The 27,935-nt window shown below is 41.0% G+C and overlaps 1 protein-coding gene across 6 annotated transcripts in view; it reads right to left on the bottom strand.

The window, feature by feature from the left end:
* Positions 1 to 27,935, bottom strand: part of SNTG1 (syntrophin gamma 1) — a 391,921-nt gene that overhangs the window by 235,614 nt on the left and 128,372 nt on the right. For 5 of the 6 annotated variants that reach the window (XM_070477087.1, XM_070477085.1, XM_070477089.1 and 2 more), the window contains one exon: positions 18,411 to 18,485. The exons of the other annotated variant lie outside the window; for it this stretch is intronic. The gene's annotated coding sequence lies outside the window, so the exon portion shown is untranslated. The remainder of the gene's footprint in view (positions 1 to 18,410; positions 18,486 to 27,935) is intronic. 6 annotated transcript variants of the gene reach the window in all.

Raw genomic sequence — 27,935 nt, 5'->3', positions numbered from 1 at the left:
GCATGAGGTCAGAAAAAAAAAAAGATTGAAGTCAGTTATTATATTAAAAATGGGCTACAAGACCATTAAGGATGTTCCTCCTGTGAGTTCCCTCTTTCCTGTTGCATTTTGAGCCATGATCCATTTCTTAAGGGCGTGGCTGGAAATGAACTCAGCTAAACAGCACCCATTCTTTAGACCCTTGAAGATGAAGTAAAGCCTTCAATCCAATGAGTCACAAAACACATCTTAGAAAATCTACAAGAAAGAAGAAACTGTAACCTGAGTGACACTGTTTTCCTCCCAATTCACAGTTATGCCAGTCATTCCAAATTCTATTCACAACTACTATCCATTTATTTTCCATTTTCTTGGGAAAAAGAAAAAATGTAACTATTTAATTATAGCAAAATATCACATAAATTTTGGGGAATGATATTGAAAGGAGAAAACCTTATGCTCCAATATTTATTGTCTGACATTGGATTTATGCCTTTAAGGTGTATGTTACCTGTTTTAAACCTCTAGTCTCTCTCTGGAGGAGTTGATATATTGTTTCCATCTTCCTTTCTTCCTGAAGTATTCTAATCAGTATACCTTAAGGTAGACCACTGTGTGGGAGAAAGTTCTAAGGCTTAAGATGAAAAGTCACACAGATGATGAATGAGGAAGCTGCTTATAAATGTGAGCCCATCCTCTGATTCAGGAGAAAGAATAATATGTTACAAACCATGTCCACAGTGGTGCCACATGAAAAATAAAGTGGACATATTTACTAATACAAATGTGACCCTCTGGTACTTGGGGGTTGTGGGTGTGTTTTTTTCCTTCGCCCAAGTTGCCTCAGATATCACTTACACAAAGTTTATATGTAACAGTTCAGGGATCAGCCTCCTTCCTTCCTAAGAGACCTGTTAGGTTTTCATTTCTCTCGAGATTGACATTGGCTTTTATCAATTGAGTTCTTGTGCCCAATGCTTTCAATACTTTAGACTCTTGCCGTTCTGATGACTGCAAATGGACTTGAAACTTGAGTAGCGCATCCATGGTTTAGGCAGTATATAGTTCAAAAGACCCCAGATGAAACAGGCCAGATTTTAAGAGAGAGCAGAGATCCACAGTTGTTCAGAGACTTTCTGAACAGTCTCTGCTTGCTAAGTTTCACACATTTTAACCCAAATCTAGGGGCTGAGCCTCATGCATTAATGCTGCAAATTAAAGAACCAAGTGTTCTTCTGTGATCACTTACTTTCTCTACAAGCCAAGTCATTATGACCTTGGATTTTCCGGTACCACAGTCATGAGGCGGTTCAGATCTGTTAGCAGAGGATTAGCAGTTAGTTTAGTGGTTAAGTGAAGGGGTTTCAAAGCTAAGCTGCCTGAGTCAATATCCATTTCCAACACTCAGTCATTGTGACCCTGGGCAAATTATTCTCATTTGTGGGGAATTAGATTTCTTGCTATAAAGTGGAGATATTAATGGGCCTTATTTGACAGGGTGGCTTGAGGATTCAGTCAGTCAGGGTACTAAAGTGCCTGTCCAGCCCCTGCCAGACAATGGGCCTCCTAAAGACCAGAAGTCCGTGCTGACTTACCCGCCATCCACGCTGCTAACACAGCCACATGGACAGTGAGGTAGGTACTTGTGTCACTCAGACCTTCAAAAGCAAGGTCATGTTATTGTGGAATGGTAAACCAAAATACAAGAGTGGGACTAATTGTCTCTCGCCTTATTACTCACCTGATCTCTCTTGCTAAAATCCACCACAACAAAACAGATTCCCCTGATCATGTTTCTTTACCCAGGTAATTCAGTTCAGAATCAAAGGTCCCCACAAATGCAAGTGACATGAAGCTGAAGTCACACTTGAGCAGTCAGGAAGTCTATGCAGCTTTGCATCCTTGCTGTAACTGTCACAGCACACAGAAGACTTGGAATGACCCAGTCCCTGCATTCAGCACAGGTTCCAGACGGGCCTGCACACAGCCTGGAAGCTGCCAGCCTGTACTCACTATCCTCGGGCTGCTCGGGATCTGCAGCCACAAGAAGGTCTCGTCCTCTTGGCCCAATCCTCCCAAAGGGCCTCCTAAAGGCTGCTCACCCAGATCGTGGGCTTTAACCTTGTTTAGTTGACTTGCTTTCTGGGAGCACATTAGAAGTTTTGTCATCTTCCATTTTGTTTCAACCTTTTTGTCTAATTAAGTAAAAATAAAAATTGTAAACACTGAAAGGGACAAAAAAAGCTTCCAATGAATGGAAGAAATTCTCTTCCCAAGAAAGTACGTCCTGACCCTAAGCATGACCAAGTCTCCCAGGATCTGACTTCGCAGGTAAGCTGGCCCTAACATAATCTACAAGAAATTTTTCTATTAAGCATTTCACATGAAACCTTCAAAAAAATGAAAATAATTTGCCCCCAGGATCACAATGATTGAGTATTGGAAATGGACATTAACTCAAGCAGTTTGGCTTTGAAATTCCTTCACTTTTCCATTATTACTATATTGTTTATTTTCTGCTGGAAGATTTAAACCTCTTCCTGACTGTGATAGCAGAAAACCCAAGGTCATAATGATTTGGGTAGTAAGGAAAGCAAGTGATCATGGAAGATCTCATCGATTCCTTGAATTAAAGCATCAATAGCTGTTTTTGCCATCTTCTCAACTCAAAAGTTCTATGAGGCTTCACATTGTTAGTTTAAAAAAAATGACATACAGGAAGAAATGGATGCTTTATTGTACTTTGCTGATGATGTTAATATTTCTGGCTATAATTCTGTCTCCCTTTCTAGTATATACACTTCCTTAATACCTGTCAGCTGTCACAAAAGTGCACTAGCAGGGCTGGGCCTGTGCCGCATTCACCTTGGGAAACTCTGAAGCAAGAAGGATCAGGGGCTGCAGACCTGCAGGTGTGAGGCCAGAGAGGGCTCTGCAGCTGCCCCCAAATTACCCTGAGGATGTGGAGGTCTCTAACGCGGTTTTACTTGCCCAGGTTGTCTTGCAGAATTACTGGCCGCCCCATTTCCAGAGAAATGATCCAGAGCAGAATACTGAAAAGTATTCTCAGAGAAGGCGCTGCCAGCATGCAGGATTTCCCATCACCTGCAGGGCTGGCAGGTTAACCCTGGAGACGGCCTTCTCCCAACCGGCTCCTTCCTGATGCGATTTCCTTCTCAGTCTACATTCTGTGACTGACGTGCCCAGCATCTCACAGCCTGCACTTGGTCAGTCACTGACGTGCCTGCTGCAAAGGCTGCAAACAGGCAAGCTGACCACAGTGTGTGTGTGTGTGTGTGTGTGTGTGTGTGTGTGTTTTGGGGGTGGTGGGGGGGTGTCGCCACCTGATGCGGGGCTCATTCTAAATGGAAAACAAATGTGCAGACACACTGCAGAGCCAAAGAAAAGAAATACAGCGGTGCTGGGAGGTCTGTGGACACCAAAGGAACACGATGGGGAGATTTCAGATGGACCATTTTACAAGTAGCAACTGAACACGTAATCAGGGCTTCCTTAGTGGCTCAGTCAGCAAAGAACCTGCCTGCAGTGCAGGAGCCCCAGGTTCAATCCCTGAGTTGGGAAGATCCCCTGGAAAACAGAACAGCAACCCACTCCAGTATTCTTACCTGGAGGATTCCACGGACAGAGGAGGCTGGTGGAGTTGCATGGGTCCATGGAGGTGCATAGAGTCAGACTAACACTTTCACTTTCAAATATATCATCAAAAAGCCACCAAAATCAATTAGAAGACTGTTTAGCAGATAATCTATAAGTAGGGGGAAAAAAAAACCTGTCCCCACATTTAACCTGTCCCCATATTTAAAGTTTTAAATGAGATGTACTATAAACATTAATATGGGAGAAAAGGCAACAAAGATAATAGGAGATAAAGAAGTAAAAAATTTTTTCTTTACCGTGATAGTTTGGTTCACCATTCTGGAGAGTTATCTAGCAATACAAATTCTAATTAATTATGTGCAAATCTTAAGAAAGAGAAAATGGGATCCTGGTAAAATTCTAAAGATATTCTCATAAAAAAGGGATAAAAATTTTTTTGGATTGGGGATTTTTTTTTAACTTAATATAATTTATGTTACAGTTATACAGCATATAGATTATGGAAAGTAAATATGTAAGTTTCCCTAAATGATAAAAGCACACTGACTTTCAATTTGAAGTAAATTAAAAGACTAGTATATGTCTCCCACATTTTCCATGGTATTTGAAGAGTTAGAAAAGTAATTTGGTGAGATGATTTTCATTCCTCTAAAGAGAAATTCAGTGACAGGTCAAATTGCAGTTAGAAAGCAAAGCTCCCTCTGTCACCCATTTGCCCCTCAGGGTTCCGTTGAATAAACAGTTGTTATCTCCATGCTTCCTGCAGATTTTAAATGATCACATTATTAATTTTAAAAATCCATACTAGAAAAGGTGCAATGAAATGATGTAAATCAGATAATAAACCAAATTATAACCAAAAGCACATGTAGAGGAAGTGAATAGATCCTTCACTTTTACTAGCAAAAACATGTTATTAAAACATTAATTTAAGAGAAGAGTGTACTTCACTTACATCTTGATATAAAATTTTAATATCAATAATTTGGTACAGATATTTATCCACCAAATTATATGATGATGATTCAACTGGAGGTTATTTGAGGAGTTCCATGAGCTCAGTGCAAAGATTCTCTTGTTTTCCAATGCCTTTGTCATTTCATATGCTGCCATCGGTGGAATTTTACTAGTAAATTACTTCCATAGAGTCCTAGGGCATCTCACTTGAGTTGATCAATACTCACAAGTCTCTGACCAAGTGTCAAAGAAAAAGCACTGAGATAGCCAGAAGGCCAGGATAGAAACTTGATTTGCTGTTTTATAGCTAACTGCATTCATAGAATTGCTGAGAGTATGGGGTTCTTATGAAAACTGAAAGACACAGTTTATAAAAACTAAAATGCACAAATGTTAAAAACCAAAATCATCATAAGTGGTACAGGTCAATCAGAACTTTCTAGAAGCAGCCTTCAAGTTATCTTTTCTTCTTAACCTGAGCTGCTCCTATTCTCCCTTAATGCAAGTCAGGCGGGTTGAAGAATATAACCCTTATCTGTCTTGGATTATTAGGATGAAAATGTCTTCAGTTTTTTTATTCAGTGTAGAAGAGAACAAAGAGGGAAGAGAAAAACTTGGGGGGAGCTATATCTGGCAAGTAGATGTGAAAATGCTTGACACAAATGAAAGTAGTAGATGGATAGAGAGAATCTCTATGCTACTAAGCATTTTTTTAAAGATTAGAAATTGACAGAAGACTTACTTTAGCAAAAAAGCTTCTTACATACATATATATATTTACAACCATATATATAAACATGCTTGCATATATAAAACATATATACACATAACCACATACATACATATTACTTATCTCTCTGTCTCTATATGTATCAAGATCTATCTCTTATCATCTATCTATTCATCAAATCTATCATCTACCTGCCTATCTATCTATTACTCAATATGATAAGGCATATTTAGTTATTGCAGATTGCAATTGCCTTGTGGGAAATCACCAACTCACAAGGGTAGACACTATAAGAAGAAAAATAGAACAACTTATACCACAAAATATTCTGAAAATATTAAAATGACACTAGTAAGTCCTTGCACATCAATAGTCACATCACTAATGATCAGATAAATGTAAATCAAACCACATAAAGGTTGTTGGAATGTCTACTATAAAAAAGGAGAGCAGTAACAAGTGTGTGAGACAGGGAGACAGGGGAGTCCTTGTTCACTGCTGGTGGAGATGTAGATGAGTGCAGCCACTATGGAAAATAAATGAGGATTCCTTACAAAATTAATAATGGGACTACAATATGATCTAGCAATCCCACCATGGGGTGTGCACCCAAATGAAATGTAAACAAGATAACAGGATATCCTGTGTTTACTGAAGCATCACTCACAACAGCCAAGATGGGGAAACCTCCTAAGTGTCCATAAATGGATGAATAGAAAAAGAAAACTTTTACATACACAATAAAATATTATCAAGCCACAAGAAATATAGAAATCTTGCCATCTGCAGCAATATGGATCGTCCATTAGGTCATACAATGCAAATCATAGTCATTAGATTATTAGGTCATTAGGTTATACTGTGATATAACTCAGAGAAAGATACATGTTGTATGTTATCACTTGTAAGTAAACGTAAAAAAGCCAAACTCATAAAACAGAATAGAATGATACTTACCAGGGGCTGGGGGTAGAGGGAACTGAGGAGGTATTAGTCAAGTGTACAAACTTAGTTAGAAGATGAGTAAATTCTTGAGGTCTAATTAATACACACTGTTTATAATTAACAGTACTGTAAAATATATCTTAAACTTGCAAGACATTAGATCTTAAAAGTTCTCACTATGAAAAAAGAAATGTTAATTGATGAGATGAATGTTAGCTTACCCTACACTGATGATCATACATAAATCTATCAGATCATCAACTTGTCTACCTTAAACTTACACAATGTTATACGTCAATTAAAAATTTTCCTCTAGCAAAAGAAATTAACCAGAAGAGTAAATTGTATGAATGCCACTTCATACTCAGATGATAGCTTTGGATGGATATTCTAGACAGAAGCCTATTCAAGTTAAAAGATCTTTCACTCTTCAGAGCTTTCTTAGAAAAGAAAGCAACCAAGAGAGAAACACAAAAGAGAAATAACACTCTCATTGGGATGCAAGCACATTTTCCCTCACCTCAGAGCCTGTGATTAGAGCAAGGAGAATATAAACCTGTAGGAGCTTTTTCTCAACTAGGAGAGCTCTGCTTACTCAGATGCGAATGTGGACCCAGACCCCTGGACAGTCTCTACTCCCAGCTGAGAACCATATTGAAAGTGAAAATATTAGTTGCTCGGTCATGTCCCAGTCTTTGCAACCCCTTGGACTGTAGCCTGCCAGGCTCCTCTGTCCATGAGATTCTCCAGGTAAGAACACTGGAATGGGTTGCCATATCCTCCTCCAGGGGATCTTCCTGACCCAGGGATCAAACCTGAGTCTCCCACATTGCAGATGGGTTCTTTACCCTCTGAACCATCAGGGAAGCCCTGGATTCTATTATCTATGTTCAAATAGTTCAAGGTCTTCAAAGGGAAACCATGACTCAGGGAAACTTAAGAAAGCATAATAGCAAGTCTTTTGGTAAAGGAAACATTTAACTGCTAAGTTATTTATTTTTACAATTCTGATTTGCATCATTCTGTTAACCTGTTGGACTGTTGACTATTAGAGCAGTTCATGCACACTTGAAGTCTGTACAAAACCATATCATTTATTTTACTTTCTTTGCCTTCAACCTACTTCTTTCTCATCTTCTTCATATCTGTTCTCCATCCTGATGTAGAAATAATATCATAATATAATCATGAAAATAAAATATAATAAAAGAAAAACATGACTAAATGTGACCTTTACATAAAACATTAAGAGAGATCTTAAGTCAAAATTTTTTACAATAAAGTATGAATCTACAGATTCATTTATTTCTCCTTTCTTCCTGTTCTCAATGCTCAAGGTTCTTTCAGTATACCATTTATTTAATATAAAACATTCTCTCATGTCTGCACTGCTCAATGTGCTCAAAATATTTAATAATCAACAGTGTCTCTCCTGAAGTTCCTGAGTCATGAACAGGAAAAGCTACACCTTTAAACTGAGAGGGCTTCCCTGTTGGCTAGACAGTAAAGAATCCACCTGAAATGCAGAAGACCTGGGTTCGATCCCTGGGTCAGAAAGATCTCCTGGAGAAGAGAATGGCTACCCACTCCAGTATTATTGCCTGGGAAATCCCATGGACAGAGCAGTCTGGCAGGCTACAGTTCACAGGGTCACAAGAGTTGGACACAACTTAATGAATAAACCACCAATCTGAGAGCAGTTAAGTGAATTAAATGAGGGGCCATCAGACTGAGGAGGCTCTAGTGCCTTAGCAGCCTACATGAGCAAACACAAACCTCAGGCTGAAATGTCTCAAGGTTAAGAAATCAAAACCTAAGGCCAGCCAATCGTAAACTGCCTTGGCCTTTCCCAAATACAGCAGTGGGGTACCAGCCAGGCTCAGGATTCCCAGTTCTACCTCCTCTGTGTCTCTTCGGCTCCTGTTGGTGGCTCTGAATCACTCCAGCTGCAGTACTGCCTGAATGGAAGTAATTTTGGGGTGATATATATTCTTAAACTATTTACTATGTCTCAGCTTATCTTTCAACACCAGCAAGTAGAAAATCCTTCCTTAACGTGTCCAATCAGTCCCTAGTGTGACTAGTGACCTCACACTACTCATCTGCTCCTTGTCCTCTCATCTCATCAACAGTTATAAGCACAGTGGTGTGGACACACACGCTGGCGTGAACACAGACCCACACACACACTGGCGTGGACCCACAGACACACACAGGATATCAGATTTCTTGCTAGAGGAGACCCACCCCAGATCTGAATAAGGACAGGACCTGGATTACACAGAAACATTCTTACACTTTGACGTTTGTTTGAAGTCATTGAGATGACACTCGAGGTTGCCAAAGATCAAAGAGAAAACAGAAGTCTGAAGAAGATCATAAACAATGTTAACACGCTATGAGATAGTTAACATTTTACCAAATATCTGTCAGTACTCTTAAAAAATGATTAGACTATGTCCCTGAAATAGTATTTGACCCTGTTCTGAAATAAAGCTTTTATGGAATTTGGAATATTCAAGAATATGATTAGAAAAATACCTGATCTAGATTCTATGTATTGTTAATGTGCTAGTAGTAAAGAGCCCACCTACCAATGCAGGAGACATAAGAGATGTAGGTTCAATCTCTGGACCGGGAAGGTCCCCTGGAGGAGGGCATGGCAACCTATTCAATTATGATCATCACAAATGATGACTGTCCTGATTAGAAACCCCCCAAGAGTCTTGCCTTGACTTTCCAGGAGTGGGTTCTTTCATTTGATCAGGAGGGACAGCCACATAAAGGCTATGTGATAGCTTTAACCTGTGCATTTTCTAAAGACCTTGAAAATAAGTCCACCCTCTGACTAGTGTGAAATCCATTGGTCTGAGCTCCAAAATCATAAAAGCTAAATGCATTTTCAAAGTTATGCAATGGAAGAAATTCCTCCACCAATAAATGTCTGCATTATTTCTCCCACTTTGCTGTTTGCTGCAGTGCTTCTTAAGCAGCTGCTGCATCTACAGCTCAACGTAACCCCAGAGGTACCTCTGTGTCTCTCAGAACTCTTCCCATATCAGCTACCTTCACTGTGATGAATGCTCTCTATCTTCCTTACTTTTATAGTTTTAAGTGGCTTAAATTAATAGATTCCATTTTTAAATGATCTAATTGGCTCAAGAGAGAGGTCCAGAGTGAGTAACTCAGAAACAAATTGGATCACAAACAACACCGAGATTTTTGGACAAGACACCACTCCTGGTTGCCTTAGGATGAAACCTTGAGAAGCCCTGCAGGGGGCCAGCTGGCTGCACCCAGATTCCTGACCTGCAGCACTGGAGACAATATATACAAGTTACCAGAAGACATTAAGTTGGTGCTAACTTAATACACAGATATTAAGTGTATAGATAACTAATGTGATAAAGTGATAGATAACTAAAGCAAAGTCCGAAAATGAAATTCTAGACCAATTTTGCTGCCATGACAGTAGCTGAAACTTACTGTTCCTAACAGAATTATATAAATTAATAAAGGAACTCAAATTAAAGATGCACACATACATACATTTCTTTTTGTCTTGGCATGCTGAATCCATTTTTTTTTCTAAAATTTAAACTAAAATTCATCCACTTTGGTATGGCAGCTCTCCTAGGTATTTCTTGAATAACTTATCAAATTGGAAACTGATGCACATTTTATGAATCAAGCATATTTTAGGTCAAAATTACTGTTTTTCGTCACAAAAAAACAAATAAGGTTTTCTTTTTAATCATTGAGGACAAATGAAAGTGTTAGTCGCTCAGTTGTGTCCAACTCTTCACGACCCCTTGGACTGTAGACCACCAGGCTTTGCTCTCCATGGGATTCCCCTGGCAAGAATATTGGAGTGGGTTACCATTCCCTTCTCCAGGGGATCTTCTACACTCAGGGGCTGAACGTAGGTCTCCTGCATTGCAGGCAGATTCTTTACCAACTGAGTCACCAGGGGAGTCCAACACATTGGTGTCACTGGTCTCATCCCCAGAATAGGTTCATTTCATAATTCTGTATTAAAGGCATGGGGTTTTCAAAGCAATTTGCACTTAATTAATCAATGGCAGCAAAGGAAGTGACCTGCCAAACTCTCAAACTGCACTCCTGTGAGTGGACTGAATAATGGGAGCAACCAGGGCCAAGAACTCAACTGGATGCTTCAAAATGAACAAAGATCCACAGAGCCTTGTTCGCCCATGTCCTACAGTGTTGGTTCTGATGAAACAAGAAGAAATGAGATTTTTAGAGGAAAATTTCAGTCTTCTCACCATCACCAAGCAGCTGCATATAATGCAGGTAGTTTGACATCAGAGAGGCTTTTGTCTCTTGCAAAATCACTGCTTAATATTTTTAAAAAAAAAGCCTAATGTTTTTAATCAAAAAGTCCCATAAAACTACAAGTTTAAAGAAAGAATGAGTATTTATGACATATTGCAAGACAGATGAAAACAGAAAAATTCTGAAATGGTAAAATTTGGGGAAAAGAGCAGTAATGAAAAAAATAACAAACTGGTTATCTAGAAAGCACTCTAACCCAGCATGGCTTACTGGCACAGAAAGACAGGCTGTTTGTAATGTAATTGCACCATTCTACCTAAGCCCAATTCACTCTCATTATCTTGTCACTCCACCTTTTCTTCTGCAGATTCTCTGGCTGCCTGGCCTCATAGGCTGCAGGAGGGAACAGGTGGTGAGCTCCTCACTTGGCCTGCGATGCCGCCTTACTAATAGCTCCTGCCCTAATAGACCAGCCTGCTCATCTGATGTGGGCAGACTCTGCCATCTTTGTGGATAAGACAGGATGTGTTAATGTGGCTTACAATTTTCTGTAAGAGTGTGAAGATGCTCTACTGAAACAAGACCCCTTTAAAAGATAAGTGTTACAGAAAAAACAAGAAGCGTACTTTCAGTTACTATACTTTTCTTAGGTTTTCAAACAGAGTAAAACATCCATGTGAATCAGGACATGTTCCTCAGTTACAACCAAGTCTTATGTCTTTCCTCAAAGAGAAATAATTTAAATCAACTGGTGCCAGGCATTTCCAACAGACTGGAAGCAGGCATCCCCTAACAGATGCTACCAAAGTGACCCACGACTGAAGTGTGCATGTGCTTGATTTGACTTGCACACAACTACCACCCCTTACTTTAGAAGAGCAGGTTGGTTGCTTTAGCAGTCATTTAAGTTTGTGACAAAGAAAGATATCCTTTGGAGATAACTGTAAATACTGAATTGGCCAAAACATTCATTCAACTTTTTCTGTAACATCTTATGGAAAAACCCCCAAAAATGTTTTGGCTGACCCAATATTTCTTAACTTTTTAAAAATTTGACACATTGAATAAAAATAAATCTGAATTGTAGTTTTAAGAGCAAAAGGCATGAAACATGAGTCTTAACTACTTTTTGTTCTGAATGACTTCCTCAGTCAAAGAAGGCGATGACTATAAAGCACAGATAACAGCTGAATTGCACAGTACACACGTCATCATATACAATGAAATGCAGAATGGTTCTAAGAAGAAGCAGAAGCAGAAAGCATGGCTTTCCCCTGCAAAGACTCAGTTACAAACCACCAGACTGCAGGCTCCACAGAGGCTGTGATGTGTAACTTATCCATCTTTGAGTCCTTATAGTAGACCGTGGGTATTCAACACACATTTGCTGAATTGATGAATGAATGTATGAAAGCTGAAAAGTAACTGTGAAAGATAATTTAATTTTAAAGATACAAAATGCTCAAAACATAATCAAATGTTGCCCACTGTTCACAATATAACCTTCACTCAAACGTACTTAATATGAGAATTAGCTTGGATTAGAATTTAACTCAGGAAAGAATTTATAATTAAGATTCAAATAACCTCAGTTCAATTCTTAGATCTGCTTCTGATAGTAGTTTGAAATCTTTTCTCGTCATTTTTATACTTTTTGTAAAGATATTATATTTTGTGTATAGAATATTCAACATTCATACTAAAATTGTGTCTCTTCTGAAAGGTATGGGATGCTTGATTCTGTTGTGTAAATGGCACATAGAGACACAAGGCAGGAGTTCAGGCAGGGTTTTACAGAGAAACTGATACATGGAGTGTGACTGTTGTCAGTTCCCTTTACCCACAGAAAGTCAAAGAAAGTGCAGTTACTCAGTCATGTCCAACTCTGCAATCCCATGGACTATAGCTTACCAGGCTCCTCTGGCCATGGAATTTTCCAGGCAAGAGTACTGGAGTGGATTACCATTTCCTTCTCCCGGGGCTCTTCCCAACTCAGGGATCGAACCTGGGTCTCCCACACTGTGGGCAGACGCTTTACCATCTGAGCCACCAGGGAAGCCCCTTACCCACAGAACACACTCAGAAATAAAGCAGACAGACATCAGTGACAAGTCACAGCAGAGTCACCTTATAACTTGCTTCCTGACATAAGTCATCCATCTTGGCCTCTGGTAGTTTTCTAAGGGCGCTCCCTGTCTCAGCAGCCCTGGAAACTCAGAGCAATGCAAATTCTCAGGCTCCAACCAACTCACTGAACCGGAAGCTTTGTGCTGGGGCCCAGAAGCCTGAGTTGGGACCGGCAGTCCAGGTGGTTCTGATGCATGCCCTAATTTGAGAAACATTAACCTACAGTATCTGTGGTTCTGGAGAAGACTCTCGAGAGTCCCTTGGACAGCAAGGAGATCAAACCAGCCAATCCGAAAGGAAGTGAAACCTGAATATTCATTGGAAGGATGACGATGAAGCTGAAGCTCCAATACTTTGGCCACCTGAAGGAAAGAGCTGACTTATTGGAAAAGACCCTGATGCTGGGAAAGATTGAGGGCAGGAGAAGAAGGGGGGTGACAGAGGATGAGATGGTTGGATGGCATCACTGACTCAAAGGACATGAATCTGAGCAAACTCTGGGAGATAGTGAAGGACAGGCAAGCCTGGCATGCTGCAGCTCGTGGGGTCACAAAGAGTCGGACATGACTTAGTGATTGAACAACAACAACCTATGATATCTAAGCGTATTCTAGAAAGCACACTAAAGACATGGGCAGGCAGTGAGCAAATATTTCCCTTCTATTAATTTCACCCTTAAACCATCTTATCTGAGGTGCATTCAGGGTACTCCTCCCAAGTTTCCAGGATCCAGGTATGGAAAGACTGTCAACAGTCCTCCTCACAGCAAAGGGCAGGTGCTGTTTCTGGCCCCCTGTACTACTTCTGCTGGGCCCTCTCTGGGTTCTGGAATAAACACATACCTAATGAGGGTTAGGAGCTGCTAAATTTGAGTTGGGCTCAGAAGAGCAGGCTCAGCATGAGCTCCAAGAGACCCTTCCCGTTCATTAGGTGGTCAATGTCATGTGATGTGACAGATCAGACAGTGCCTTGAGCTCCAACACAGAGGGAGATGCTGTTCAGAGCTTCATACTTACCAATGAAACTTCACATCATTTTCTTACTTTTATCATTTTTATATGCTTAGTAGCAACCAGATTTTAAAAGACATAAGAAAGCTGTTAACCATTGTCTATTATACTAATGCTATTTTCCTCTTTAAATCCTCAAAATGGTGACTTGTTGAAGCAGTGACTCTTATAAATACCTGTTCACCTCAATTCAATTAAACAAATAGAATGCACACTATGTAAACAGCACGTGATGAATCTGCTGAGTGCCCTCTGTCTATTTGTAGGGGTGGAGCAGGAAGCTGCTTGCCAGAGGGTGGTTCTCAGGGCTTTAGTTTGGGCAAAGGCAAGGATACTGGAATTATATCAAGACAATTACAAGGATCGGTGGTCACGTTAATGTCAACGTCCATTATGAAAACCAAACAGAAGGGTCGAGTTCAAAGAGCTAGACGCAGTGTCTGAGGGGTGCCAGGAGCAGAGGGGTGAGTGTGGTGACTGGGGAAAGGGGAGGGGCACAGGTGTGAGACAGGCTAAGTTAACTGGCCACCTGGTCCAGGGCGGCCACTTCCGGCAGTGTCAGCCTGTAGACTCGGTGTACACATCCAGCAACTAGGACTGGACAAGGACTGCCAGAAATAAAGCAAATGCTTCATACTTGGGTAGGAAAACAGACAAATGTAACTATGGAAAAAATGTACTTAATTAGGATTATGGCACCTGAGAATTCCATGGATGGTGGTCAGGTGTATGTTTGGGTCTTACATGGTAAGAAGGCTTTTCATAGAGGGAAGAGGATCCCTGAATAATTAGTACCACACGGAGTTCACAGCATCAAGGAAAGATGTGATTTAATGATGAAGCAGAAATAGATTCAGATAGCAGTAACAAAGTTATTATGAGAAAACAGGTGAAGAGACAGTAAGAGAGGATGGTTATAGACTTTATGGACAATTAGAATTTCAGGAAGCAAGAAATGTTCAATGGTATGGTTGAACATCACAAAGAAGTCAAGGAAGATAGGGAATAAACACTGGCAAAGCATATGCTATGATTTGAAGAAGTTTTGTATTGGATCTGTTCATTCGTGTGTTAATTTGGGTGGTTTTAAATTGCATTTTCTAATTTGTTAACCACAAAACTTACATATTAGGCAAGCACTTAAAACGTCCTTAAGGTTCTCAGTGAGTCAGAAAGTATGTGTGAGTGAGTGTGTGTGAATATGGGACTGTGCGTGTGAGAGTGTGCGTGTGTGTGCACGGAGAGAGAGGAAGAGGGGAGGAGGCAGAAGGGGCAGGCTTCTCCCACGGCCACTTAGACATCCCCTCACAGGACCTGCATAAATTACAATTGCTTCAATTTTCTGTTTTCAGCTTTGTGATAGTAGTGTCCCCTACCAAATATTGCTCATAATGTATACATGGCTGGGAAAGCATTAATAAACTTTTATTTTGGAAGAAAATGTCTCTACTTACTCTGAGAGCATATTTTAAAGTGTCTTGTAAATGTTTTGGTTCCCAATTCTACAAAGATACTATAAAAGTTAAATATTAAAAATAAGCATAAAGTGTTAAAGCTGACACCACCAGAGGCTGGCAGGAACCGGACGACAGTCTCGCAGCTTCTTACAAAAGTGCCCACGTTCTTACCATGGATGCAGCGCTACTAGGTTTTCAACCAAATGGTTCAAAAACGTATTAAGCCTGCACCTGAATGTTTATAATAGCTTTCTTCCTAATTTCCTTCCTAGGTGAATGAATAAACAGATGGATGAATAAATGTACATCTATAGAGTGGCATGTGATTCAGCTTTAAAAAATCATCTATCAAGACACAAAAGGACATGATGAGTCTTAAGTGGGTATTGTTCAGTGAAAGAAGTCAGCTAAAAAGGCTTAAACACTGGACATTTGGGAAAAGGCAAAGCTGTAGAGATGACTAAAAACGAGTGGTTTTGCAGAAGCATAGCAAGAGGACGGGCGGGCAGAGCAGGTGAAGCCCCTGGAGAGTTTCCAATGGGCATTCGTGTGACGCTCTATGGTGACTTCCTGACATGGTGCCTTTGGGAGCCCTGTGGAACTCACCACACAGAGCGGGTCCTGTATGGATTAAGCCAGCGGGGCCGCTCTCTGTTCATGACCCTGTGAGTATGGGGTTTTCCCTCCTGGGAAGCCAGAACTGCCCCTGTGTCACGGTTAATGTCTGCCCAGGGAGACTGGACCTCTTGCACTGGGCTTAGTACCAGCATCTCTGCCTCCGCTCAGGAAGCCTGGTGGTTGGACCAGCTGGACGTGGATGACTCCTGCTCTGCGGGAAACAGCAGAGACTGACCTACAGACAGGAGCAGGACATGGGAAGCAGGAGAGTCATGTCCATACACGCAGGACAGCACAGCGGCCTCCACCAGCCTGGCCGCCCCGCTTCACGTTCCCCCACTTCATCATGCAGTGTGACAATGTGCTCAGCATTTAGAGTGATCACATTGGTGAGATTTTACTTTAGAACTTGTGGCTATTTCTTTTTTTTTTTCCATTTATTTTATTGGTTGGAAGCTAATTACTTTACATCATTGCAGTGGTTTTTGTCATACATTGAAATTAATTAGCCATGGATTTACATGTACTCCCCATCCCGGTCCCCCCTCCCACCTCCCTCTCCACCCGATCCCTCTGGGTCTTCCCAGTGCACCAGGCCCGAGCACTTGTCTCATGTACCCAACCTGGGCTGGTGATCTGTTTCACCCTAGATAATATACATGTTTCGATGCTGTTCTCTTGAAACATCCCACCCTCGCCTTCTCCTAGAGTCCACAAGTCTGTTCTATACATCTGAGTCTCTTTTTCTGTTTTGCATATAGGGTTATCGTTACCATTTTTCTAAATTCCATATATATGTGTTAGACGAATGGATGAGGAAGCTGTGGGACATATACATCATGGAATATTACCCAGCCATTAAAAAGAATTCATTTGAATCAGTTCTAATGAGATGGATGAAACTGGAGCCCATTATACAGAGCGAAGTAAGCCAGAAAGATAAAGACCATTACAGTGGCTATTTCTTTTATCAGTAAAGGTATCTCACAGCAATCTCAAGGCTTTGTTGTGAATCTCCTTCACAACCAGACACTGATGCAAACGCATAACTGCTTAAAGCCCTGAGAGGCCACCAATCATCTTCAGCAGCCAGAATTATCCAACAATCTCTTGACCATATTTTCCAAACAGGAAGAGGTAAGATTGTCAAGACCAAAGCAGGCAAGATTACAGTCTGTCCCTGAAGGAAAGCAATGCCAGGAGCTGCCAGGAACCCACACACCCTGACTGGGAAGGAGACCAGTCAAAGGATTTTTCTCATGCAGCAAGACTTTCATCTACAGGGTAATGTCTTTGAAATGCATGGGATGCAACTCTAGAAACAGTGCCACTAATTTATTAAATTTTCTGAAATACTTATTGGGACCCTGTACATCTAAGCATGATGGTAGGTCCTGGGCTCACAAAGAGAAACTAGAATTTCTTCCTTCAAACTCTCATGGAAACAAACAAAAAAGAAAAAGTGAAAACTTTAACATAAGTTGGCATCCTCATTTCTACAGCAGGGATCAATCAGCAACCCCAGATGCACCTTCCGCTGGTGGCAAAGTCATCAGATCCCCTTGTAAGCAAGGCATTTGGAGAGCAGGTCAGAGTCAGGAAACATTAAGAAAATTGCCTGAATACAAAGTCAAGTCTTGGAAGCAGGACTAAGCTTCTTGGCCTTTGATAACTGTGTCATTTTTTTCATGACAGAAAATATAGTCAGTAAAACTAGAAGTAGGGATGCTTCACTAGTGCAGCCAGTGGCTCTAATACCACAAATACACCTGAAAGGGCAGGAATATGAATCACAAGTCTGGAGGGAAATGGGCTGAGAAGTTGATACAGACGGGCAGACCAGGAGTACAAGGCCCATGTCTCAGACATTGTCAACTCCACAGAAAAGCAGCAATAACCAGTTCAGATGTTTAGTGTTTATATTACAGCAACCTTGCCTTGTCAATTAGAAGGAAAATAGCCTTGAATGTTGGACCTTGTTAGTTCAGGGGGCAGGGCAGTGGGCACCAGGCGGGGCCGGGCAGCTGGAAAGGCAGCCCGCACAATGGCCACCCAGCCTCCTTTTGCTCATAGGGCAGTTACCCATTCAAATGGGAAGCCAGCTCTGCTTTAAATGTGGACAAGCAAGTTGGAGGCACAGGTGACATTCTACAGGTCAGGGCTGCGTGAGCAGTGCCTGCCAAGACCTGCAGGTTTCAGTATGCGATGTGAGAGCAGGAATGCAGGCTGTGTTACAGACCCAGTGTAGCACTTCTCCTCCTCCTTCATCCTCTCCCCAAACAGTATCAATTCAGACACACTGCTTGAACTCCAAAGATAAATTCCTAAGAAGGGAGATACATGCTTGAGATGCATCCAGGGATATTTTAATAACAAAATTGTGATTCCAGAAGGTGTGCTGGGGCGAGGAACAGTCACCCTCAGCGAGTATCCATCACTCCCCTTACAGCCGCTTTTGTCCCCCTCTTCATTTACAGTATATGACCTTTCTAGGACTGCAGTCGGGGTTTGCAGGGCATGGTACTTTGAAATCCTGCAGACTGGACTTTGCGCAACATGAAGTGAACACACACAATAGCTGACGTTGGGAAATTCTAAGTAGGTGATAAATAAGATTCTCCGACAGAGCAATAACTTTACTCACAATGACTTATCAGAAAGTAAAGGACTTACCTAAATTTAGCTGGAGCAATGTTTTCTTTTCTCGGAGGTCACTTCTCTGGCAATCTCAACATTCTGGAGAGTGGTCTAAATGCAGACAGCAAAAATAAAGTCCTATGAGCACTCAGAAGAGAGAGAGAGTGAAAACTATACACAGAAACCAACTTTATCCACCAGGAATACATGCATCCCGTTCACGCTTATATCACATACAACTTTAACACAGTTTCTCATCAGTTTCCAGGAGTAAACCAAAGCCTTGTGAATTGTCAAGAGGAGAAATACGAATACAACAAAAGAGGCAAATACACGCAATGGGAAAAGACAGTCTCTTCAATGAATGGTGTAGGAAAAATCAGATAGCTGTTAATATTTGCAAAAAAATCAAACTGGATTACTTTTCCACACCATATACACAAACAAATTCAAAGTGGATTGAAGACTTAAACCTAAGACCTGAAACCCAAAAACTCCTAGAAGAAAACAAGAGCAGTATTCTCTTTGACATCAGTCTTGGCAATATTTTTTTTGGATATGTGTCCTCAGGCAATAGAAACAAAAAGTAAAGAAAAATAAAACAAAAATAAAGAAAAGGGACCATCTTATCAGACTAAAAATTCTTGCATAATGAAATAAGCCATCAACAAAAGAAAAAGGCTGCCTACTGAATAGGAGAAGATGCTTACAAACGATATATTCAATAATGAGTTTATATGAACTGTAGCCTGCCAGGCTCCTCTGTCCATGGGGTCGCGAGAGTCAGACATGATTTAGCAACTAAACCACCAACGCATCCAAAATATACAAAGAATTCACACAACTGTGTTAAGTAAAAAGCAACCAGTTTAAACAATTGGCAAAGAATCTGAGTAGATATTTTTTCAAAGATATAGATGGTCAACAGGCATATGAAAAGGTGCTCAATATCACTAATCACCATGGAATGCAGATCAAACTCTCAGTGAGACACAACTTCATATTGCCAGAATGATTTTTATCAAAAAGAAAACAAATAACAAGTGCTGCTGAGGATATGGAGAAAAAGCTATTGGTTGGAATGTAAATTGGTGTAACCTTTTTAGAAGACAGTATGGTGTGTCCTCAAAAAATTAAAAATAGAAGTACCAAAAGATCCAGCAAATTGACTTCTGTTTTTTATTTTCAAGGAAAATAAAAACACTAGTTAGAAAAGATATATTCACTCTGCTGCTGCTGCTAAGTCGCTTCAGTCGTGTCCGACTCTGTGCAACCCCACAGATGGCAGCCCACCAGGCTGCCCTGTCCCCAGGATTCTCCAGGCAAGAACACTGGAGTAGGTTGCCATTGTCTTCTCCAATGCATGAAAGTGAAAAGTGAAAGTGAAATCGCTCAGTCCTGTCCAACTCCCGGCGACCCCATGGACTGTAGCCTACCAGGCTCCTCCATCCATGGGATTTTCCAGGCTTGAGTACTGGAGTGGGGTGCCATTGCCTTCTCCACTCTAGGGTTCATTAAAGCATTATTTATAATAGCCAAGATGTGAAAGCAAGTTGAGTGCCCATCAGTAGATAAATGGATACAAAAGTTGTGGTTTAGATATACAATGGAATACAGCTCAGCCATAAAAAAGAATGGAATCTTGCCATGTGCAACAACAACATGGATGGACCTAGAGACCTAGGATCTATTATGCTTATTGAAGTAAGTCAGACAGAGAAAGATAAATGCTGTATACCATTTATATGTGGAATCTAAAAAAAACCCAAAACAAGTAAATAAACATAAAACAGAAAGAGTCATGCATACAAAGAACACACAGGTGGTTGCCACAGGAAATAAGGCTTGGGGGTGAATGAATTAGGTGAGGGAGGTGAAGGGGCACAAACTTTAAAACAAATGAGTCATGGGGATGAAATGCACTGTTTGAGGAACACAGTCAATACACTGTAATAGCTTTGTATGCTGACAGATGGTAACTAGACTTCTAAAGGTGATCAATTTGTAACATATAAAAATATTGAATCACTATGTCATATTCCTGAAACTAATATAATGTTAAGTCAATTAAACATCAATGAAAATAATCTAAAAAAAAGACCAGAAAAAGAAGCAATAAGGTAATAAGTATATCCTGAAGAGTTAATGTCATAAGATTAATTTCCATAGAGCACATTTTAGGGAAATTGGCTTTAAAAGAATTACAAGAGTATATTGGTAACCTGACCAAAATTTTGTCTGCCAGCAGCTGGCATTTCGATATAACTGCCAATATTGCAGCCTCTAGAGTTAGAGTCCAAGTTTAAATTATTGATAATATTTAAAAGCATTCCTTGTGAGGAACAGCTTATTGATTTAATGCCAAGAGGTGATTACTATTTTAATGAGACACAGCTATTAACTCAGTTTTGTACTGTGGAGGGGGGCTGGCCTCTATAAATCAAGACCTAAGCAACAATTGGATTACTAATTCTCAAGACCAAAATCATGTTTCTGCTTGTGCCTCTTAATTTTTAATGATCCCATTTATGTTACCTGTCCTCTCATGAACCCAACTGCAGTTTTGAAAATACTGCAATACTTTAATAAACTGATGGCCAGGTGAGATGTCACACTTCATAGAGCAGTGATTTTCCAGGGAAGACACATCTGACTCATAGACACATTCCGATTCTGAATCAGGTTTAGATTCCTACAGAGACCTGTGAGCATAGCTATCTAGCAAGCTCCTCAGAGAGAAATGACCCTTGGCAAGTCAGGAACTGGATGACCACCAGTTAACGCCCCAGTGTACACTCTGTGTGAGCCCTTCTGACCGTGGGCGTGACTGGATATTACCTTAATGACATAATAAATTGTGTTACAGTTCACTCTGACACCGACAGTGATAGTTCTCATCACAATATAAACAAAGCCACCAGGTTTTCTGTTACACATGTAAATCTTCAGACATCAACTGAATTTAGAAATATGGATCCGGCTGAATGAAACTCCTGAGCTATCTGAGTTTACTCATTGCTAAGAATCACTGCGAGTCTTCCTGCAAACTGTCTCATCTCCTTACACTCCAGTGACTCACTCCTGGCTCTGCGCTTCGCCGTCTTGGCAGGGATCTGGGGAATGTGCGCAGTGGGCACATGAAAGATAATTAGCTGTTTCTGCAAATAGCGCCATTGTAAAGTAAATCACCCCTCAATCCTATCAACGGAGAAGGTTCTTTCTTACTCCCTTGCTGAATCCTCCAAGAGCTGACTATATCATGACACAGCTAATGAATGTAGGTTTTCACTAATGGACTCTCAAGAACACTGTCTTGAGTCATTTTAGCATCTATGCGGGAGCTTTAACCGAGTCAAATGTTGGCACACATGGCACAGGCATTCTGTTTTCCAGTGAGCAACACCTCATGGCAGCCCTTCTGGGAGGGCCACTCGACAATATTTATCAAAGCCTAAATCACTGATATCCTTTAGCCTAAGCAGGATTTAAAGAAATAAGTCACATCAATAGATTTCAGGCATAGGAATGCCCACAACAGTGTTACATTAAAAAAAAAAAAAACAGATTACATGTCCAAATATAAATCATTGGTTTAAAATTACACTATGGACATTCAAGATAACATTGTGCTGCCATTTAAAACTTTTAAGGTTTTCTGATGACATCATTTCCCTATGCTATATGTCTGCTGTGGACTGAATTGTGTCCTCGCAAACTTCCCATGTGGGGTCTCTAACCCCAGCGTGACTATATTTGGAGACTAGCTACACCCAACCCTGGTCACTAGAGACTGGGAGAGGACAGGGGCACCTAGTGGTGAGCCACTGAGTCTGTGTTCACAGACTGGGCTGACACAGGGGACTAACCGAACACCCCCTCTCTCTGGGCACACGGCTTCCTCTGACTTTCAGATCTCTCCTGTCAGCTTTCTCTTTCCTCACCAGTGAAACTCTTTGGTTCTCCTGCTGGTTCTGACTCATTGCTCTTCCAATCCACACATTTCGGAAGGCGCTGAGCTCCAGGGTGCTTTTCTCTGTAAAGTCGCTTTCAAGGCGATGCTGTGCACCCTCAGAGAGTCAAAGTCCACCCCAATGCTGACGATGCCTCAGAGCAGGACCCAGCCTCTTCTGAGGCCTCTTCACACAGCCCCTCATGGTTCATGCCCCGTGACTTCGTCCAAGCCCCTGCAGCTGTGGCTTCCCACTGAGCCCCCTGTGAAGCAGCACAGAGCCACTCTATCTGCAACCCTGCTCTCTTCGTTCTCAGCACCGCTCACTGCCACCCAGAGTGCAATCCATTTACACGTTTGCGACTCAGTGACTGCCCGCCCTCACGAGAAGATGAGCCCTTACTACAGACTTCGCTTGCTTATCACTATGTCCCCACACCTGTTCTAATGCACAGGACACAGAAACCACAGCATCAGCATCTGCTGACTGGGTGAGGCAGAAGCCACTGCAGGCAGGGGAGCGGGGTGACTCTGACACCAGCGCTGCAAGGTGGGGGACGCAGAGCCTGTCACTGACGCTGGACTGGAGATGAGTGGGCCGAGAGAAAGCAGGGCCCGAACATGTGCTCCCCTCCTGGCTCTTATGTCCATGCAGTCACCCTTGAACGCATCTCCTCAGTGCCAGCCTCACTCTGATGGCCTTCGGCTTCCACATCGCCCAGGAGGACTTTAAATACAGGACTCACAGGCTGCAGCCTGCAGGGTCCTCATGGTGAGTGCTCTGCTGAAGATGAAGTCATTATGAAGCAGTCATCTTCCCCAAATGTGCTGTACGGAGGCTGCTCGGCATAGATCCCTCTCCTAAACCCCAAGTGCCCTGTGCCCTCTTCTTCCTGGTGAAAACCTGCTCTCATTCAACAGACCCTGCAAACTTGTCGGCTCTAAGGATGCTCCTGACCACTTCCTCATTCACGGACACTGGCTACAGCTTCCTTGGTCTCCCCAAAGCTGTCCCCTGTGTGCACTTCCGTCAGTCACTATAGGGCTACTGGGGCTTCCCCAATGTCTCAGCTTGTAACGAGCCTGCCTGCCAAAGCAGGAGACTCAAGAGACGTGGGTTCAACCCCTGGGTTGGGAAGATCCCCTAGAGGAAGAAATGGCAACCCACTCCAGTAGTCTTGCCTGGAGAATTCCACGGACAGAGAAGCCTGGTGGGCTACAGTCAGTGGGGTCACAAATAGTCAGACTCGACTCAGCATGCACATGCACACATAGGGTTATTGGCTTACAGGTCGGTTTAACATAAGCGATTTGAGCACAGGGATAAATCCCATTCATCTCTGGGCTCCTCTCAGCTAGACCTAGAATAATATTCAACAAATATCAAATCAATGCTCCAGTAAGCAAATGGAAATGTGGAAGTTTAAAGAGGGGCAGCAAGGAAAGGAAGTGAGGAAGAAGATAAGGAAATGGAGAGGAGGAATGGAGACAAGGAGAAACTGCGTAAAGTTTATGAAGTCATCCTCAGAGAAAATGTAGGTGACAAAGGAGATGAAATAGCTCCAGAGTCCTAACCTTGGAAAAGCAGGTAAAAAAGAAGGATTTGATAAAAATAAATAAATAAATAAACAGAAAACCTTAAGAAAGATCAATCAAAGTGGTGGTATCTGTGGTTCAAGAGATTACATTATATCAAATGATTTAGAGAGAGAAACTATTCCTATAATTGAAATATCTGGAATATTAGCTACTGTATTTCACAATGAAAGATGATTACTGATTTTGAGATGGTTCTGATTTTAATTTCAACATTACATAGGAACCTGGAATGTTAGGTCCATGAATCAAGGTAAATTGGAAGTGATCACACAGGAGATGGCAAGAGTGAACATTGACATTTTAAGAATCAGTGAATTAAAATGAACTGGGATGGGTGAATTTAATTGAGATGACCATTATATATACTACTGCGGGCAAGAATCCCTTAGAAGAAATCGAGTAGCCCTCAATCAACAAGAGTCCAAAATGCAGTACTTGGGTGCAATCTCAAAAACGACAGAATGATCTCTGTTCATTTCCAAGGCAAACCATTCAATATCATGGTAATCCAAGTCTATGCCACTACCACTAATGCCTTAGAAGCTGAGGTTGAATGGTTCATGAAGACCTACAAGACCTAGAACACCCAAAATAGATGTCCTTTTCATTATAGGGGACTGGAATGCAAAAGTAGGAAGTCAAGAGATACCTGGAGAAACAGGTAAATTTGGCCTTGGAGGAAAAAATGAAGCAAGGCAAAGGCTAACACAGTTTTGCCAAGAGAACTCACTGGCCACAGCAAACACCCTCTTCCAACAACACAAGAGATGATTCTACACATGGACATCACCAAATGGTCAATACCGAAATCAGATTGATTATATTCTTTAGAGCCAAAGATAGAGAAGCTCTACACAGTCAGCAAAAAATAAGACCAGGAGCTGACTGTGGCTCAGATCATGAACTCCTTATTGCCAAATTCAGACTTAAATTGAAGAAAGTAGGGAAAACCACTAGACCATTCATATATGCCCTAAATCAAATCCCTTATGATTATACAGTGGAAGTGACAAATAGATTCAAGTGATTAGATCTGATAGACAGAGTGCCTGAAGAACTATGGACAGAGGTTTGTAACATTGTACAGGATGCAGGGATCAAGACCATCCCCAAGAAAAAGAAATGTAAAAAGGCAAAATGGTAGTCTGAGGAGGCCTCACAAATAACTGTGAATAGAAGAGAAGCTAAAGGCAAAGGAGAAAAGGAAAGATATACCCACCTGAATGCAGAGTTTCCCAGTAATCAATGCAAAGAAATAGAGAAAACAATAGAATGGGAAAAACTAGAGAGCACTTTAAGTAAATTGGAGATGCCAAGGGAATATTTCATGCAAAGATTGGCACAATAAAGGACAGAAATAGTATGAGCCTAACAGAAGCAGAAGATACTAAGAACAGGGGGCAAGAATACACAGAAGAACTACACAAAAATTATCTTAATGACCCAGATAACCATGATGGTGTGATCACTCACCTAGAGCCAGACATCTTGGAATGAGAAGTCAAGGGGGCCTTAGGAAGCATCACTATGAACAGAGCTAGTGGAAGTGATGGAATTCCAGCTGAGCTCTTTCAAATCCTAAAAGATGATGCTATGAAAGTGCTGCACTCAATATGCCAGCAAATTTGGAAACCTCAGCAGTGGCCACAGGACTGGAAAAGATCAGCTTTTATTCCAATCCCAAAGAAAGGCAATGTCAAAGAATATTCAAACTATTGCATAATTGTACTTATTTCACACACTAGTGAAGTTAGGCTCAAAATTCTCCAAGTGAGGCTTCAACAGTATGTGAATCAAGAACTTCTAGATGTTCAAACTGGATTTAGAAAAGGTAGAGGAACAAGAGACCAAATTGCCAGCATTCATTAGATCACAGAAAAAGAATTCCAGAAAAACATCTACTTCTGCTTTATTGACTATGCCAAAGCCTTTGACTATGTAGATCACAACCAACTGTGGGAAATTCTTAAAGAGATGAGGACACCATATCACTTTACTTGCCTCCTGAGAAATCTGTATGCAGGTCAAGAAGCAACAGTTAGAACCAGATGTGAAACAAGAGACTGGTTCTAAATCAGGAAAGGAATACGTCAAGGCTGTATATTGTCACCCTGTTTATTTAACTTATATGCAGAGTACATCATGTGAAATGCCAGGGTGGATGAAGCACAAGCTGGGATCAAGATTGCCAGGAGAAATATCAATATACTCCGTTATGCAGATGACACCACCCTCATGGCAAAAAGTGAAGAGGAATTGAAGAGCCTCTTAATGAAAGAGGAGAGTGAAAACGTTGGCTCAAAACTCAACATTCAAAAGACTAAGACCATGGCATCCAGTCCCATCACTCCATGGCAAATAGATGGGGCAACAATGGAAACAGTGACAGACTTTATTTTCTTGGATTCCAAAATCACTGCAGATGGTGACTGCAGCCATGAAATGAAAAGACGCTTGCTCCTTGGAAGAAAAGCTATGACCAACCTAGATAGCATATTAAAAAGCAGAGACATTACCTTGCCGACAAAGGTTTGCCTAGTCAAAGCTATGATTTTTCCAGTAGTCATGTATGGATGTGAGATTTGGACCATAAAGAAAGCTGAGCAATGAAGAATTGATGTTTTTGAATTGTGGTATTGGAGATGACTTTTGAGAGTCCCTTGGACTGCAAGGAGATCCAACCAGTCCATCCTAAAGGAGATCAGTCCTGGGTGTTCATTGGAAGGACTGATACTGAAGCTGAAACTCCAATACTTTGGCCATCTGATGTAAAGAACTGACTCATTTGAAAAGACCCTGAAGCTGGGAAAGACTGAAGGCAGGAGTTGAAGGGGACGACAGAGGATGAGATGGTTGTATGGCATCACTGACTCTATGGACATGAGTTTGAGCAAGCTCCAGGAGTTGATGATGGACAGAGAAGCTTGGCATGCTGCATTCCATGTGATGACGAAAAGTCAGACGTGACTGAGCAACTGAATCGAACTGAACTGATTTTAATGGAATGTAAATGATCTCTTCTCCTAGTATTCCATATATTGTTTTATTTATATATATATATAGTCTAAATGGGAACACTGTAAGAGAGTCAACTGATTTTAATGGAGTGTAAAGGATCTCTTCTAGTATTCCATATATTGTTTTATATATATATATATATATATATATATATATATAGAGAGAGAGAGAGAGAGAGAGAGACTATATATATATATATATATATAGTCTAAATGGGAACACTGTAAGAGAGTCAAAGAAAATTCTGAAAGACTATGTAAATTTTAACTAATGAGAAAACACCATAAACCCAGAAACAAACATGAAAAGCAATAGTTCCTGTTTTCCATTGATTTGTTTGGTATCTGCTTCATATAATGGCAACTGTGAGCAACTTTCTCCATTGGTAAACACATGAACAGGACTAATGTGTCCATTCAAATAATGACAAGTGCCTACAAAAATGAAAATAAACATCAAGAAAAACTACATTTCTTCAGCTGCATTCTTTTATGTGATATTTAAATTTTTGATTTATCTATTTACTTGTTTCCACAGGATGGAGTACTATTTAAGAACTGCTGGGATTTTAATATAAAATAGAATTCCTTTATTAATGCATGTAAGATAAAATAAAATCAGACTTCTCTCAAAAAGCTGTGAGGACAGAGTCTTGGTAAGGGGTGTGAGTAACTTCATCACCCCTTGGAGACTATTTCCTGTTGATTGCAGCCGCACTTTGCAGGAGACTGGCTTTTCCACTCCCGCAGCAGAGCACAACTGAGTGTCAGGGAAATATTCATTTTCAGGCCAATCACCAACCGACATGATTGGACCCGTGGAGTTGTTTCTCACTGAGATCACAGAAAACAACCAGTTCAAGATCAGATCTGTGCTGTGGCTTCTGCTTCTTTGATCTTTTTTTCATTGTAAAGAACATGAAAGAGGCCTGAAATTACTCTGACAGCCACTAAAAGGATATCATCAAAGCCGTCTTCTTTTTCTAATGATTTTGG

Source organism: Odocoileus virginianus, chromosome 15 (genome assembly GCF_023699985.2).
Source record: "Odocoileus virginianus isolate 20LAN1187 ecotype Illinois chromosome 15, Ovbor_1.2, whole genome shotgun sequence".
Taxonomy (NCBI): Eukaryota; Metazoa; Chordata; class Mammalia; order Artiodactyla; family Cervidae; genus Odocoileus; species Odocoileus virginianus.
Note: the sequence above shows the minus strand (reverse complement) of the source record. Positions and strands in the feature narration are given on the sequence as shown.